Source organism: Camelus ferus, chromosome 29 (genome assembly GCF_009834535.1).
Source record: "Camelus ferus isolate YT-003-E chromosome 29, BCGSAC_Cfer_1.0, whole genome shotgun sequence".
Classification (NCBI taxonomy): Eukaryota; Metazoa; Chordata; class Mammalia; order Artiodactyla; family Camelidae; genus Camelus; species Camelus ferus.
Genome location: NC_045724.1, coordinates 20,067,508 through 20,085,074, shown reverse-complemented (window position 1 = coordinate 20,085,074; position 17,567 = coordinate 20,067,508). Strand labels below are relative to the sequence as shown.

The following is a 17,567-nucleotide window of genomic DNA, read 5'->3' as shown; positions in this document are numbered from 1 at the left end:
TGGTTTGGCTGAATCCTTGGATGCAGAGGAACTGCAGATGTGGCAGGCTGACTGGAAGTTACACGAGGATTAACCCACATCACTGTGTTCAACTGTAATTTAAAATCGGGCAGAATTACACATTGGTTCAGGGACCACCATGTTCATCCCCTTGCAGAAGAGAAGAGGGTGGCTTCTCGGAGCATGCTGGCACCGGAGAGCCAGGCCGGGGGCTAGAGAGCATGAGTTCTCTCCTATTGTGTATAAAGACCCAGAGAACCCTAAAAAGCCACCGCTTCCCTAACACTCCCAGGAAAAAACTTGAGTGTTTCAGGACTTGGTGACAATAGTGACCTTTAAAAATCTTGAGGTCTTGAAGCAGACAAAGGAGATAATTATCATCTGATCCTTTTGTTCTAAAGCCCACTGCAGTGATCTGTCAGTCAGCTCACCAAGTTACAAGGATGAGACTGACCTCTAATGAGGTGTCAGCTGGGCACCGCGCCATCAGAGAACAACTTAGGTCAAGATGTGCCTTATTCATATTTGTGAAATATCTGGGATAGGGGAAACAACTGCTTTGGTTCCTTGGAGCAGGATGAGTAAAAATGATTATCTAGTCCTTTTTTTCTTTTTTCTTTTTTTACAACCTAAAGAAGTGTTTTATTTGGATCTTCATCAGCTATAAATACTACATATAGCATAACACAGTGTAGGTGTTTTCGATTGTTTTTGTAAACCCATTTAACTCTGCTAAATGGGAAAGAATACAATGACATTGTCCTCTGTACAAACATTCATCTCAAATTCTCCGCACAACTCTGAACTCAAACTCTACAGACAACTGTTCAATCTTCCAAAGAATTCTTACAGTTTAAGAATAATTTCCAAGGGTAATTACTTTTCTTTTCCCCCAAGTAAGATCAGCCTTCCTGTCACCAGCAGTGTTTGAGATGTTTGGAGCTTTACCTTTGATGAATGCACGACATGTCAAGTTCTCTGGGTCTACAGATTCATCACTCTCCAAATTTATAGGGATGGATGCGGGGTGATTTGATAAATTGTTTTGTTTTGCTTTTCATCACTCAGACGATATTGAGAGGACGCTCCCTGTATATCTTAGGCGTCATCTATCAAAAATAAGGCTTTGGGAAGAACAAATAAAATGCAGTAAAAACTTGTTGAACTGATAACTATATAATATGAATGTGTCATCTCTGACTATGAAGGACCACTATGCGAGGGTCATATTTTACTTTTTTAAGCAAGTTTACGTGTCTGGTTCCCAGTGGTTTAAACTGCACTTTGGTTCACATGTTTGCAAAGCTTCCCAAGTGTCTTTGGGAGAGAGAGTGCTATAAATTAAAGGGATTATTAATCTTACTAAATCTATTCCTTTTTACTGGCATTTACTTAGGAGATCTGTGCCTCCTTTTGATGGATGGGCCTGGCAACTTACCTGACGGACTGGTTGGTACATGAAATAAGAAGTGAAAGCCGGCTATTCTGTCTTGCTTTGTCTTGTTTTTAAAGGAAAAAAAAATCTCTATTAAACTGACAAGAACATATATTGACCAAAAAAAAAAAAAAAAAAAAAAAAGCTAAAAAGAGAATACTGGGACTTTATAATTGCTGGACCTGGCAATTTAAATCAAGGTGGGGCTGATAATTACTGCATTTATTAATTAAAATTCTATTTACATTTCATCATGAGGACAAGTTTTCTCTAATTAATAAAATGTTCTTTATCCAAGGCCATTAATGACTACAAATCCATGAAAATATGTTTGAATCCCAGAAGAAAATTGCTTTAGAGGTTACCAAGCCTAACTTTCTTATCAGAGACAAAAAATATGAACAGTCAATAGCTCTGTTAAACAGATTCCATGGTTAAAATGTTCACCCCTTTTTAGACCTTAGACAATCTTCAACATAACAGGTAATGGAAAACCTACCTTGCCAATATACAGAGCTCAAGTGAATGAAAAATTAGAGAAAATAAATTAAAATAACAGGAAGATTTCAAATTTGCCATTCTGATAGGAAATGTTTTCATAGACAGATAGTTGAACTTCTGATAGGCAGGTGTGTCCTCATAGTTCTTATGCAACTATTATTTTAAAGAAAACACATCTTTATAAAAACTTGTGTATGAATTATCCCATTCACAAATTTTCATAGAATTCTGTATCAGGCAAAGACGTCATTCCATTTCTTTGAATTTATAGTTTACAAACTGTACTCTGAAGCCTTAGGGATTTTCTAGAGCCTGCTTGCAGGGAGGGGAGAAAGGAAGTAACTAGTGGGCTTCGCACGCACACGCACACACACGCACACGCACACGCACCCCCCTCCATATCAACTCCAGCCTCCAGCTTTTCCTTTCTCTGTTTCACGAATTAGAATTAAATGTAAGGTTTTGTGCGAGCAGTGTTTCAGGACTTAAAAATGTTTCAGGGCCATTCCAACTCTATTTTGAATGTGTCCCCACTCTATTTTGAATGTGTCCCCACAATGACAGCCACACGACTCGTCCAAAGCCACACGCCAGCAGCAGACCCCAGGGACACTGGGTATCTCACCTCCCCCAGTGCCCTGCACCCCGGGGCCTCTCCATACCCCTGGGCACCCCCCCATCTAAAACACATATCACATATCCCAGCCCAAGGAGTCCAAAGCAGCCAGCGGTAGGGGCAAAGCGATGAACAAACCTCACCCTCCACCAGCTTTCCTACTCACTTCCACTTAATGTTTATATTTAATAGTGTATATAGGCGTAATCTTAAGTCTTCTAGCTTCCGGAGGAAAGATAACTTTTGTAGGAATAAGCACACAAAATAAGAAAAAAGTCAGTCTCCATCATTTGTCTCAAGATAAAAAGATTGCCAATCTCATTAGTCAAATGACATTTATGACCGTCCATAAAATATAACACTAAAGTCACTAAGTACAAAATAGGTTCAGTGAGTACCCTCCTCCGCCCAGTTAAGAGCTGACCCACAGGATCCAAGAGGACGACAGTTTGGGAGGCAGAAGGGCCACTCGTGCTGCAGAAACCAAATCTCAGCAGCTCATCCTCCCAAGAAAACAGTTCACTGCCATCCTCATCTGCAGAGATGGACTGAAGACAGACAGCCACAGACCCAGAGAGGGCAAAGGGAAACCCACACCCCTGGGCTGTCAGTTATTGTCACACAATGAAAAACGGTAATGAAATAACAGCCTGACATAGACAACCAGACCCCCGAGTAGATCTTCTCTCATTCCTCTTGCTAATGAGGATCTTCCCTTCTCCGAATGCCCTGTCTTTTTTTTTTTAATTGGCATTACTACCACCTATTTTAGCTCCGAATCACACATTGCCCATTGCTGTGGCTTATTTATTTCCTTGTGTGGAATGTGTCTTACCATCCAGATCATAAGCACTGGACGGCAGGGTTGTACCTTACAGGGTCTCTTGTAAAGCCTATACTGTGAGTTAATTACTAGGTCGCCAACAGTGTTACTGGCTCCCCACCATGTGCCAGGCAGTGCTCTAAATGCTAGAGACAGAGAGGCATGATGGTTAGCTTCCTGTGTCAGCTTGGCTAGGTGACAGCACCATGCTACTGGTCAAACTCATCTAGGTGTTGCTGTGAAGGCATTTTTGTGGATGTGCTGAATATCTATAGTCAGTTGTCTTTAAGCAAAGGAGGTTACCGTCAGTAATGGGGGTGGGCCTTGTCCAGTCAGTTGAAAGACCTGAAAAGCAAAGTAGAGTTTTCCCTGAGAAAGTAGAAAGTCTGCCTCAAGACAGTATGTAGCTCAGCTCCTGCCTGAAAGTATTCAGCCTGCCACCTGCCCTATGGACTTTAGCTGTGACAACTCCTAAAAATCCCATGAGTCAGTTTCTTAAAATAAATCATATATATATACACACACACACATTATGTAATACATATATTATATGCATACCATATATATACATATCATATATCATACGCACATTTTATATATATGTATGTCTCTTCTCCTACTGGTTCTATTTCTCTGGAAAATCTGGACTAATAACGAGAGTTGGGTAAGATTTAAGGTTCTGTTATAGAACTTACATTCTCCTAGGTATAAACTAATAATCACTTAAACACATCCTTAATCAAAAGAAATACAGTGAGTGACAAGGCTGTGTAGAAAATAAAGCAAGACAAAAATGACTGCCAGTGGAGAGCTATGGTTAGACTGAGCGGTCTGGGAAGGCGTCTCTGAAGTGTGACATTTAAGCTGAAACAGGAGTCTATACTGACTGTTGGTGTTCCTTCCACACAGCTCATATAAAGTGATTTACATAGTATGCACTCAACGAATTATTTTGAATAAATAATGAGCAGATTAATAATACGGTCTTACAGAAGATTGGTCATTCTAATTTTAGGTAACCAAAAAACAAGCTGAGTTTAAGACCTTAATGAGAAGAAGTCTTTCCTCTGCGCTGAAATTACATCAACTTGGAGCTGGAGGCTCCTGTTTCTGGCTTGATTGATGAGTGAAGGTGACTGATGAAGTCGTTCTGGGTATGCAATTCCCTTTACCTGCACTAATCTGAAAACAGTATCAGTGAACACAGTTGGTAGACAAAGTACAAAGCAGAACAAATAGCCCTTCCTGACCCCATTCTGCCTCTTCTTACCTTCATCTCCTCCTCCTTTTCTTCAAAGCACATAAACACTCGCCCACCCTAAACCCACAAGACTTGATGGGTTATTCATCACAAATATTTCAATTTTCTTGTCCATAATTCCTACTACCTGGCCAATCACATTTACTATCTTTACTATTGAATGATTTGTGTGTTTGTGTGTGTGTGTGTGTGTGTGTGTGTGTGTGTGGCTGGGTGGGTGTGGGTGTGAGGGAAGGGGGCAGATGACAGGGAGAAAGTTGAGAATCCTCCAAACCTTAACCAAGAGACGTTCTTATTATCCAAGAGCTGTAGCTCACATCAATTAGAAGAGGTCTGGGCTAGACACCCATTTTAGACAGGGCAGCAAGACCCAGGTGTACATCTCCAAGAAATGCAGATTTGAGGTTGGTTTTTCTTAGCACACACAAATGGACTTCTGAGTATGAGTACATGAGGTGTACATCATAACCAAAGACCAGATGTAGGCAAAAGCCAACGGCAACCATCAGCTAGTGTGCCCCCTTCTGTCTGCTCTTCATTGTGTTTCTTGGATTGCAGGTTTTCAAATGATATGTGAGAAGTGATGTTAACCTTGCTTAAAAATAGATTCGTTCTGTTCTGTTGGGTCTCATGAGGGTCAAACATAAGCAGAGTAGTCGTGTTCAAGGCTAAGGGAGAGAATGAAAAGGTAAAGGAGGTACAGTGGCAAAATTACAACATCTATCTCATAAGTTACACATAAGAAAGTCAGACTCAGAGTCTCTCTAGTTACATCTCAAGAGACATTGTACCTGCTGCCCACCAGCTCAAGATCTAGGGGTCTGGACAAAATAAGTCCAAGTGAAGCCATTCCAGGACAGGATACTCGGAATGATGGAGAATGGGGTCAGGTAAGATGCTGGCTTCTTTATAGGTGCTAAAAATTTCAAGTAGAGACATCATGCCTTAAAACAATGATTCCTACCTATGAGGAGGGATTAACTGAGTGAGTTAGGATGGTTCCTTCACAGGTTGTCACTCTGAGGCCTCTTTCCTTCCCGCCTTGAGCTGTGATGCAAAATATGTGAGCAGAGGCTGAATATCTGAATAGAGAAGGCACTTTGGAGCATTTTCAAGCAGACTCTTGTAGGCAGTAGAGGTTGACCAGAATAAGGAGTGTGTGAAGAGATAAGACGTGGTGCTACAGACTTAATTCACACCTGTGCTCTGAGAGGAAGACAGAATGCGTCGTCCAACCCACCTGAACAGGATTTCCATAGCAGCAGGGTGTTTTGGGGTGAGGTCATAGGAGATGGTTTTTTTTTTCAGCAAAGAGGAGGGGGGAGGGAAAGACCAGGATAAATTAAACAGAGACAATAACACTCATTTAGAGTTAAGAATCAATAGTTTTTAAAGAATTAAAATTGACCACAAAAATCACTCAGTATCTCGCCTTCATTATTTCAAAAATGCACTTGAAGCTCCAAGAGAAACACCTTCTATCTGAAGAACTCCTTTCTTCTGCCCTGAGTAGGTGGTACTTTGCAGATGGAGGCTACCCAAGCCTATCAATAGGTTCTTGCCAGGAAAGCATCTCTACCGACCTTGCCCTAGGCCCTAACTCTCAATGATATTATAGCAAGAGACCATGTATAAATGAGACCCTCAGCTTGCTTTGGCCCCACCTGTTCACACTGATATTACATATTGATGCTGATGATGATGACAACAAGGACAGGGATGTGCTGGCAGGAGCTCAAGGGAAGATAATAGACTTTCCCCTGTGAACCCAACACTTCTGATGATTCACTACGTGTAGAACATACACTCCATGTACCACTACGCACTCCCTCTCTGCCTGCCCCACCGGATACGCACATGGGCACACGACTTGAAGGTTCAAGGTACCTATCCAGCAACCTATTTGCTCCCATCTCTGGGACTTTCTCCATCTTTTATGAACCCTGGTGTCCCACGTAAGTGTTACGGGGCTGTGCCCTGTTCTGATTTTCCCTGATCTTGTGTTTAAATGAATCTGCTTGGAAAATACCGTTATGCACAATGTTCACTCTGTTCTATACTCCTCACCCTCGATCCAGTTCCCCCCGGCCTTCACTTCCGCTCAGGAAGTGGAACGCCTTCACCTCACCGCTGTGTCACTGGGTTTCAGACGGCTTCCTGCCTCCTCCACACTCTCTGGGCTCCTTCCTATAAACGACTTTCCATCGTGAATGAGGTAACGCGACTAGGACGGTCGCTTGTGCTCCTTGCTCTGATCTTGGTCCCCTTTGTGCCTGTGTGGCTGACACATCAGCATTACAGCCACTTCCTGGGAACCAGCGTCAACAGTACATGTTCGAGTGTCTGCAATTCCTGCCATTGTGAGTCGGGTGCGAGAGCCAAAGCAGACAGCATAACTCAAACAAACCAGTATTTTGAACAGAATTATGACCTGCCAGTAATTCATGAGTCTATTAATTGTTTGTTCTTTCCTGCACTGGGTGAGGTATTAGCCACCATTGAGTCTTTAACCATAATAAACGGGCAGACAAGGTGACAGTGGAAACAGGTCCTTGATTAAAAATCCATGCCCTGCAAACCTGCAAATTAGATAATCAGAGGAGATGGGGTAAGTTTCTCAGCAAACGTACCATGGCCACAGACCTCTTGGAAAATAAACAGTTGCAGGTCTAAAGGGTTGAGATGTTTGGAAAAATACAAAAATATGCTTTAACATGAAAATGGTACCTGATATCCATCTAAAGCCTTACAAATGGCATGAAATATCGATTTTGAAAAATGCCAAACAGCGAACGTGAGGGCTCCCATTTGCCCCTTCTGTCCTCTGCCCCTCCAGAACCGAGCAAGGTTTTAGCACCCTGTTGGCAGAACCAAGAAGTGAATGATCGACATTAATGGGATTTTTAATCTTCAACCTAATTAACTTTGTTAAAATTAAGGCTTACCAGGAAGAATCAGCACAAAGAAATTAATTAAAGCAATGGAATTTTTGCCGGATTTAACAGCTGAGTACTGACTCTAGCTACAGTGCACACAGAGACGGATATTTTAAATTCATTTCCATTTTTCTCTTGTGTGCTTTGGTGTTTCCATTTTCAAAAACGCCTGTGTTCCCAGAGCTGAGAGTGCGCACCTCTGTCACTGGCCCGGGCCAAGCTGTACCACAGAGGAGAGCTCCTCATCAGTCAACACCGTGTGCCCTCTACCTTGTTGGACTTGGTTTGCCTGGAGCCTGGCAAGGGTCTGGCATATGGCAAGTGTTTGATACATGTTTGTTGAAAAGATGAATGTGTGAATGCATAAGTAATTATAACTTTACAAAACTGACAGCACTGATGCTCCAGCTTCCCTTCCTCACCTTGTAGTTATTATGTGAAAAGAAGCAAAGATAGAGCGAACTGGGCACTTTCTTCCCTCCGGAAACCGAGGCAAGCTGCTGTTCACAACATTACGTAGGATGCAGAAGGCTCACTCCTAGTGACTGAGCTCTGAGCAGAGCCACTACCAACTAAAATTCACGTACACCTGAAGGGCTGTTCATGAAAAACAGTTACACCTTTGTTTTGGATCATAGAGAAATGGAATATTTCTGATGAGCCAGCTTTGTGTAGCTGTAGCTATAACGAAATGCTCAGGATAGCAATATTTGTAAATTTTATTACAAATTTACCTGACTCAACATTGTCATACTTAACCATAATTTAAAAAAAAAATTATGGCAGGAGGACTGAATCATGAATAGAAACTATGAGATGATGTTCTGTACAACAGTGATAGTTTCAGCCCACTGAAGTTCCATGGGGCTGCTTGGCTATATTCTTTTTGATTCCTTTAATTTTGGCAGTTTGGGTATTCCCTCCAGTTATCCCTGGGGTAATCCATGTCTCTCGGTCAGTCAATAAGAACGTAATTCACGGATTCGCCATAGTGTTATTTTTGTTTGTCACTAACTTTCATTCTTTAACAATTTTTCTTTAGATTAAAGTACATTATCACCAACAACAGTGCCAGACACTGGACATACGTACAATGAACAAAACACAGTCCCTCTTCTCGGAGATCTGGAGCTGACATGGGAAAATTACAAAAAATCAAACTACTGTACAACATAGTTGCTCCACAGAGGTGTCCATAGGTGGCCAGAGAAGACAGCAGGGAATAGATTTCAAATAAAATGAAAGTCTTCGAGCGTGACCATTCACATATTTCTTAAAATGTATCCGATTAGTCAATCACTTGTCTTCAGTTCTATATGTATGCTTTTCTCAAGACCCTTCATTAATAAATATTTACTGGTGCCTACTCTACGGTGGCACTATTTTAAGCCCTCGGAACATAATCATTGACAAGCAGAGTGTTTGGTCTTGTGAGTTAAGTGCTTTCTGATCACAGAATAACATGCCATAACCTCTTGTGCATGACACACCCACATATACCTGCCAACCAGTCAGGGAATGTGGACTAAATGGAATTCTCCCTTCAATCTCACCGAGTGATCCAGCTTTTACAGTTTGAGACCATCCAATGCAAAACCTTCGAAGAACCTCTTCAGAGATTCATGGTTGGACTGCAGTTTTGTCCTAATTATCAGGGGCAGTCACATTGGGTTTGGACTTGGGGCTTGAACTGTCTCATTAAATTTACCACCTGGCATGTAGTAGACCCTCAATAAATATTTATTAAATGAATTAATCATACAATATCCACAACGGCTCATTTGTGATATATTAATAATATATAAATCTCTCAGTCATATATTCTCTATTGCAACTTAATTTCTCCTGCACTCTTACTTCAGTCTTAAATGGCTGTTCACTCCCATTTTCTTTTACTAGTTCAGTGCATTAAAACCCTGATTTTTCCCCCAAGATTGTGATTTAAATATGCTCGCAGAAATTCCTATTAATTCCTTTCCAAGTATTTGCACAGAACTGATCCACCATCACCGTCTGCTAATGATGCATCTGTCATTTTATTGACACCCCTAAACAGCTTTATTCTCTTTTCTAATTAAGAGACAAAACTGGTATTGTCAGCTGATGAACCGACATTTGGGGGCTTTTGTTCTAATGTAAAAGGCAGCACATTATGATGCGAAAACAAAAACTCAGAAATGTTAACAGAAAAGCTCACTAGACCAAATATATTTACATGTACAGTTTGAATTAAGATGGTTAGAAGCCTAATCCTCATACAATGTTTTGAGTTACAGGGGGGAAAAATGCACCCTTATGGCAAAATACATTCAAAACAAAAAGTAGGGCTTCCTGCCCCAACTGGCCATTAATATTCGGAACAAAGCTGTCTTGCGCTCACTGGACAATCAAAAACCCTAAGGAAAAACAAAACCTTTTAAAATTGACCAAAATAATACACTGCAATAGAAGTTATCATAGAGATAATAGTAACATTTAAATAACATCTAAATAAGAGCTGAAAGTTCTTACAGAAAACTCTCTGTAATGAGGCAAATAGCACATTTGCAAGAGCTAAAAAAAAAACAGCAAAAAAAAAAAAAAAAGCAAACCTGATGATTCTATTAGTCAATTGCCAGAGAAATGACAATTACATGCAAGTACAAAACTAACTGCTCACCAGAACGTTCTCAAGCAACTGAGGAGGACAGGCCGTCAAAGCTCTATCACCATCACATTAAAAGCCTCATCTAAAATCACTGCATGTCAGAAAATTAAGGATTCATCAAAATATTCCCAAAGGTTCTGTGCTGGAAGGAATGCATAAGAAGGAGCCACAGCCCTGGATTTCTTTCCGTACAAATGTATCGTAGGCTCTCCATTTGAAAATAAACTCAATATAAAACCTGGTCTTGCAAAGGAGATCATTGTTATCAAGCCGTCAGCATCCGTGTTGGCACGTGGTGAGGGTCTGATAATAGTAGCTGCCCTTATGATTGTTATTATTACGGTGTCAGAATCAGCTCACTCATTGATCTGCGTGGCTCCCTCCCAAGGTTCAAAGGAATCCTAGAAGGATGTCTCACGGCTGAGCCATAATTCTGTTTCTACCCTCCTTTCTGGATATTTTTGCTCAGCTTTGGCATGCTAGTTCCAAGCCATTGTCTTCTCCCTAAATCCCCTCTCTGCCTAAAGGCTTAGGACTGAGACTCTGATCTGTATGTCTTGCCTTTGTTGCTCATTTCACCTTGACTCTGTCCTTGCATCACTTTCCGTGTCTGGCATTATGGACAAAACCTCCCACACACGTAGCCGAGGGCTAGGCTCCCATTCCTGCTTGTTGAGAAGCAGCATTTGGGTATGTTCAGAGTGAATTTCATTTCACTAGGCCTGCTGTCCGCGTGCATCAAGGCTGAAAGTCCACCAACTGCCCTGACACAGCCCTTAAAAGAGCTAGACCTTATAGGGTTCTTGTGGTCCCCAGTCGGTAGGATTTATTCTTTACCCCTAGAGAAGTCATTAGAACAAAAGAAGGTATCTGTCCTCTTCCAAAAAACTCCTCCTGTGACAACAAAGCCAATTTATTAGTTGCAAATAAAATGCTGGCTCCTCTGTTATGATGCAGTGGACATCCATGGGATCCAGTAACCACTCTTTCCACCATCCTCACGGGAAGCGCCATGTGCTATGATAAAGACCCAGTCTTCATTTCAGTAGATTGGTCCACAGTGGGCATCTCACCTACACTGAGCCAAGATGAGCTTTTCTCTGGAATACTCTGGACAAATCAAGGGGTGGGGTATATGCGGTGATATTCAGAGCAGAGCAAGACAACGTCTACCATCCGTATGTGGTCCCGGGACTGCTGCGAAGTATGATTACTCCATCCACAGAAAAATAAAGAAAATACTGCTTGAGATAGAGAATATACAGCGATAGCCACGGCTGTGTGAAAAGGCAGCTGACATTTCAGAAGGGATCCCATCCATATGAGGTCCATGTAGGCTTTGCATATCCCAAGAAAGTAGAAAGTGGAACTCTTCTAGAACTTAAGGAAACTGCTTTTGTTAAACAGCAACGCCCTATATATGTAAGACAATCTTGTGTGTGTGTGTGTGTGTGTGTATCTATAGCTAACTATCACTTTATCTGTCTATCTGTCTGTCTGTCTGTCTATCTAGGATTCAGAGAGACAGAGAGATGCAAGGAGACTGCAGTGCCAGTTTCTGAAAAGACAGCATGATAGCAATTGGGCAAGAGACTCTGAAGGATGAATTTGGTTGCATATCTATGACAGTCCTAGCGTTTTTGAGTTTCAAGGGGGCAGAAAAGGTAGAATTGATGATTCGCAGACCAGTATAACTTTCATAACTTTCCTGTTGAAATTCAACTTCATTGAGATAGTCAAACTAGAATGCCTGTTTTCCCACATTCGTTCATTCATCCAACAGTCAGCTTGAAGAAGGAAGGGTTGACCAGGGACAGTCTCTTCTGTGACAGAGCACATCGGCTTCTCATGGAAGTTGGCAGGGATTTCTATCATCAGTACCTCACTGGCCAGTGACTAGGGCGGACGACCAGGAGGCAATGAGGAAGCCCTTTGTGAAAGGAAGCGTCAGCCTGCTCGCTCATCCCAGAGCAAACCTCAGTTAGCCTTGACCTCAGGTGGTGGCTCCTTGAGACCCAAAGACTGCCAAGCAAGAGTCCTTTTCCAGGATCTGTGCTCTGTTGATAGATGAAAGCAACCTTTAAACCTGTTTTCTTGCTTTTGAAAATATTTTTGTTGCTATCAGTTAAAGATGATTTTTAAAACAAAAAAAACACATTTTCGGCAAAAGGCTCAACTCAGTGACTGCTAGCAGAGATGCCTCATTCTTCTTAATAGAAATTGTCAAGTGTTTTCCTTTTTTTCCCTAATTTATAATTCTATTTAATTTTTTTTTTATTTTAATGGGAACAGAAAACCTTTTCCCCTTGACCTTTTTTCCCCAGGTATAGTAGCTTTTATCCTCCACTAGGAAAACCAGCTCTTCTTTTCCTAGCTGTTCTGTGGGAAACTTCATGTTTTTGGTTTCACCACAAACTCCTTTTTCTCTCCGTGTTGTACATGCTTATTTTAGTTTGTCTAACCAGTTGACTATTTCCTTCAAATACATTCTTTTTTCCCTGACATGTTCCTTTTGGCTGTTCCCACTGATAAGCTAGGCTAGTCCCTTGTCTTCTCATCCAGAGGGACAGGTGACAATTCCTGCCACGGGTGTGGGACCGGAGGTGGGAAGTCTCAACCTTTCTACTTTATTTAAATTAAAAATATGAAATCCAACCTCCCATGTCTTGCAGCACAGGGGTATTGTCTCATTTAAACAATAGAAGTTTCTCCGATTTATAAGAATTCACAATAAACCAATGCAGGGGCCCTTTAAAAATTAAAAACAGAAAATAAAGAAAGATGGTGACAGTTGCCAGTGGCACAAGCTGCCAATACTTCGGCCAGAAATATGGCTTCAATGAAGCACAATGTATGGCAGAAAAAAGACCCAGATGACCCTGACTATTCTACACTGTCACTTTTCCCTAGCGTTGAAAATTGAAATTAAATTCTGAAGCAACATTTAACAATGCTATGTTATTTATACGTGTGAGAAGGTAAGGTTTCCACCTGAACTCCAGACTCCTAATCCTACTGCTCACTCAGCATCACCAGCCAGAGGTCTAATAACATCTTCCACTTACCCAGCCCTAAATGCACGTGATTTTTCTACCAAGGATGCTCCCCTTCACTGTTCCATAATTCAGCCAATGGTGGCCCATGTACCCAAAGCTCAGACCAAGAAAGTTGGATTTAAACTTGACTCTCATCTTTTTTCTCACAACTCAACTATAACATTAGCAAATTACTTCATTCTCCCTCCAAAATATTTTCCAAAGCCAAGTAGTGTTACATTCTAGTCCAGATCACCATTATCCCTTCCCCCCACAAATTCAACAGCCTGTATCGGGGCTAGTGTTTGCTCTGCAGCTGGCTATTCTCCAGATACCAATTCCAACAAGACTTTAGAAATACCATCCTTTCTGTTCCTGGAGCTTGCCAATCAAGCTCTGACTTCAGGGCCTTTGCACCTGCAGTTTCTTCAGTCTGGAATGCTACTCGTCCATACACCTACCCCTGTGGCTCACCTCATTCCCACTTCTGTTCAAATGTCACCTACTCAGAAAAGCTTCCCCTGACTTCTTACTGAAACACTCCCACCACCACCCATCACCCTCTCTCCCGTTATGTGGTGTTAACTTTCTTTGTATCACCTCATGGATAATAGGTCTCTCTGGTACAGGATATGGGCCACTAAAAGGGAAATCCCACGAGGACAGGAGGTCTGCTCAATTTCTTCACTGGAGCTTCCCCAGAGTCTAGAACAGTGGCTGGCACAGGGTAAGCATTCAAGTATTTGTTAAATAAATGCACGATTGAGCTTAGATACTCCTCATTCCAAATACTGGGTGTTAGTGAGTCAACAAAGCATGAGAGAGACAGAAGAACATGGTAGTTTAAAACACGTGGTCCAGGACCATATTGCCTTACTTGCTGTGTGAGGCTGAGCAAATTACTTGATCTCTTGTTGCTTCAGCTTCCTCATCTGTAAGATGGGGACGATGATAAAATCTACAACTGATTGCAATAAGGATTAAATGCATTTCTATTTTTCAAGTGCTTACAAAAATGCCGAGTACCTGATAAACATGATGTAAGGCCTTAAATAATTTAATAATTGAATAAAGTCAGTAAGCAGTAGAAATAATGCTAAAATGTAATATATTATAGAAGTCAGACAACACAGATTTATTTTTCAAAATAAAAATGTGTAAGGTCTTAATCAAAAATTTCTTCCAAGTTCAGAGACAATCTTACTCAAAAGCATCTCTGAATGCCATCTTCCTGAGCAATTACCAGCGGGTACAAAGGAAATGCTCAATAAATGTTTGGTGATGGATTGAATTAAAGTTTGCCTTAATTTTTGTCTCCTCAACAATTCATAAATGCATAATAATACCAAACAACACTACCTCCCAGACACTTCTCCAAAAAAGATACTCAAATGACCAACAAGCACATGAAAAGATGCCCGACATCACTGGTCAATAGAGAAATGCACATCAAACCCCCAATAAGACAACACTTCACACTTACTAAGATGGCTGCAAAATGGTACAGCCACTGGGGGAAATAGTCTGGAAGATCCTCAAAAAAGTTAAACACAGAATTATCATATGACCCAGCAGTTCCACTCCTAGGTATATACCCAGGAGAAATGAAAACGTATGCCCACACAAAAACTTGCACACAAATGTTCATATCAGCATTATTCGTAACAGCCAAAAAGCAGAAGCAATCCAGATGCCCCTCAACTGATGAATGGGTGAACAAATGTGGTATATCCACACAGTGGAATATTATTCAGCCATAAAAAGGAACGAAGCATAGTTAGGTGCAAAGACATGGATGGACCTTGAAAACAGTATGCCAAGTAAAAGAAGCCAGACGCAAAAGGAGACACAGTGTATGATTCAATGTATACAAAATTTCCAGAACAGGCAAATCCATATAGAGACAGAAAGTAGACTGGTGATTATCTAGGGATGGAGGGGGGATTAATGGGGAGTCATAGCTATTTTTTGGGGGTAATGAAAATGTTCCAGAATTAGATGGTGGTGATGGTTGCAGAGCTTTGTGAATATACTAAAAACTGATAAATTGTACCCTTTTAAAAGGTGAATTTTATAGTCTGTAAATTATATCTCAATTAAAAAAATAAATGACCTCACATCAAAATGCCATAGCATCTAAAAGTACGTGGCACATAACAGATGCTCAAGAAATGTAAATTTTTCTTTAAAAAATTACTCCTTAGATAATTCAAAGTTTCTTCCAGTATTTTTCAAGTGTGTGTTACTCTGAATAGCTGGGAAAATAGCTCCACCTGCTTTCAACATTGTGGAAGGAGTCATAAATAATAAAAGCCTCACTCGTTCATTGTAGATCTTTTCAGGAGATCAAAGCTCTCTTGCATTCCAGGGGATTTACCTAAAGGTTGTCTGCAAGATTCTCTTCAGTATGAGGCATTTGGCTAACTACAGATTAGCAACAGGGCACGCTGGTTCAATGGGTGTTCTAACATCCTGCAGGTCACGCTGCCCTTGGCAGACCTTTCCAGGGCTTGCAGAGTTCTAGCATCCTATCTCACAAAACAGACAAACATATTTAGCACTAAATAATTATACTCAACCGTTGTTCCTATGCTCTCAGCTTTTGTCGTCAGCATAAAACTCATTTCCTGACTCAGTGACAGCCGTGGTGATAAGACAGATGTCTGAACATAAAACTCCAAATTCAAGCTGGATCACTGGACCTGTGACAGTTCTGTGGCAACTCCGGCAACTCTGTGCCCTTCCATCTCCATCACCTCCCCCAGCAAAGCTTTAGAGACGGGGGCAGTTGTGGCTGAGTAAGTAAAAAACATTTAAAACTAGCTTTTTGTGAAGCTTTTCCATTTCCTGGAACCCTTCTTCCTTTTTTCTTTCCCTTCCTTTTTTTTAAATTTTAAATTCACCTATTTATTTAGCAATTAATATTTATTACATATGGATTATGTGCCAGACATAATACTGGACATTGAGGATACAGTGAATGAAAAAAAGACACACCTACAAGGAGTTTACACTTCCTCTTAAAATGTACCCCTCCCGGGAAGCTTCCACAACCTACTTTTGCTGAAGTTCAAGTTTCTAGGGTTCTGGTTTTTCAGGCTCTGGGTGCTAAAAAATTGTTGATTTAAAAATAGGTTCTGAGATGTTTGTCACTAAGTCTAAATAGCCTTTCATTTCTTTCTTAGTATTAACTTGGCTTTATAAAATAGCTGTGTAAATGTTTTTACCTTTAAAAATATTCTTGTTTCCAAATATATTACACACTCTTTTGAGATATTCTTTAAAATATGTATGAACATCGAACTTTAAAATATGTTATATTTATAATGTCCTACTGGTACTCGTTATTTAAAGAAATTATGAAGTAGATACTTATATAAATTCAAAATATTCATAGCTGAATGGTGGAGTCAATTTCATTTCTAGGCTTTTCCCAAACAGGAGAAGGGAACATATTAATAACTGAATTCCCTCACAGTGCACCCCCACCCGTAGCCCCTATTTCTTGACTGGAACCATGAGGACTTACTTGCCTTATACACTGACACTTGCAGACACATATCCAGAGACATTATTATCCTTCAAATCATGAAAAGCATAATACTTTCCCCCTTCTGCATTATTATTTATTAATTAAATCAGTCCACTTTGTAATGTCCATGGTCTCTATTAATAATACACAACCCCTAACTGGCTAGTGGTCCAGTAAAGAAATTATTTGACTCTGGGTTTCAAGCATTATCTCCACTCTGGAAAATGCCTCAAATAAATTGCAGCTGTGCACTCATTGCATTATAATATATACCCGCCTTATAAATAAGGAGAAATACATCATGTGTAATACCTTTTTTCCCCTTGACTCTAAAAGAATGTCCCAACACTACAGACTCTTGAAAACAAAACCAACTATTTGATGCCATCAGGCTTGCCATGTTTATGATAAAATCCTCTATTTAAAAGGCAATGGACTGACCCGGATGCTGTATACTGGGGGAGACAGAGAGCTACTCTTATTTGCAACCTACTTTGAAGTTAAGAAATTCTAAGGCCCTTGTAATTTGTAATCCTGCTTTTCTGCTTAGAAAATGCTGGTTAAAGGCACCCCCCCCAAAGATTATTCTTTCCTAAATTTGAAGGAATAACATGTATTTTCAATACCATATATATGCTGAGCTGTGGCTAAAGAAATACTTGAGATGTGTTCTATTCGAAAGGAGAATGTATAAAATAAATTTTGGAAGTTGAAGAGATATTCCCAGGCAGGCTTCTGCTTCTCCTTTATCTGGAACTACTTTTCCCATTCATTCCACGGC

General features: G+C 40.7%; 1 protein-coding gene and 1 long non-coding RNA gene across 2 annotated transcripts in view; both read right to left on the bottom strand.

Annotated features, from left to right (window-relative positions):
- The window catches only part of LOC102508530 (cytochrome P450 7B1), a 152,687-nt gene that overhangs the window by 60,442 nt on the left and 74,678 nt on the right, over positions 1-17,567 (bottom strand). The gene's annotated exons all lie outside the window — the stretch shown is intronic.
- Positions 4,223-13,221, bottom strand: LOC116660515. The gene is made up of 3 exons (XR_004316088.1): positions 13,211-13,221; positions 12,050-12,061; positions 4,223-6,155 (listed from the first exon to the last, which is right to left on the bottom strand). It is a non-coding gene; the product is annotated as an uncharacterized LOC116660515 (long non-coding RNA).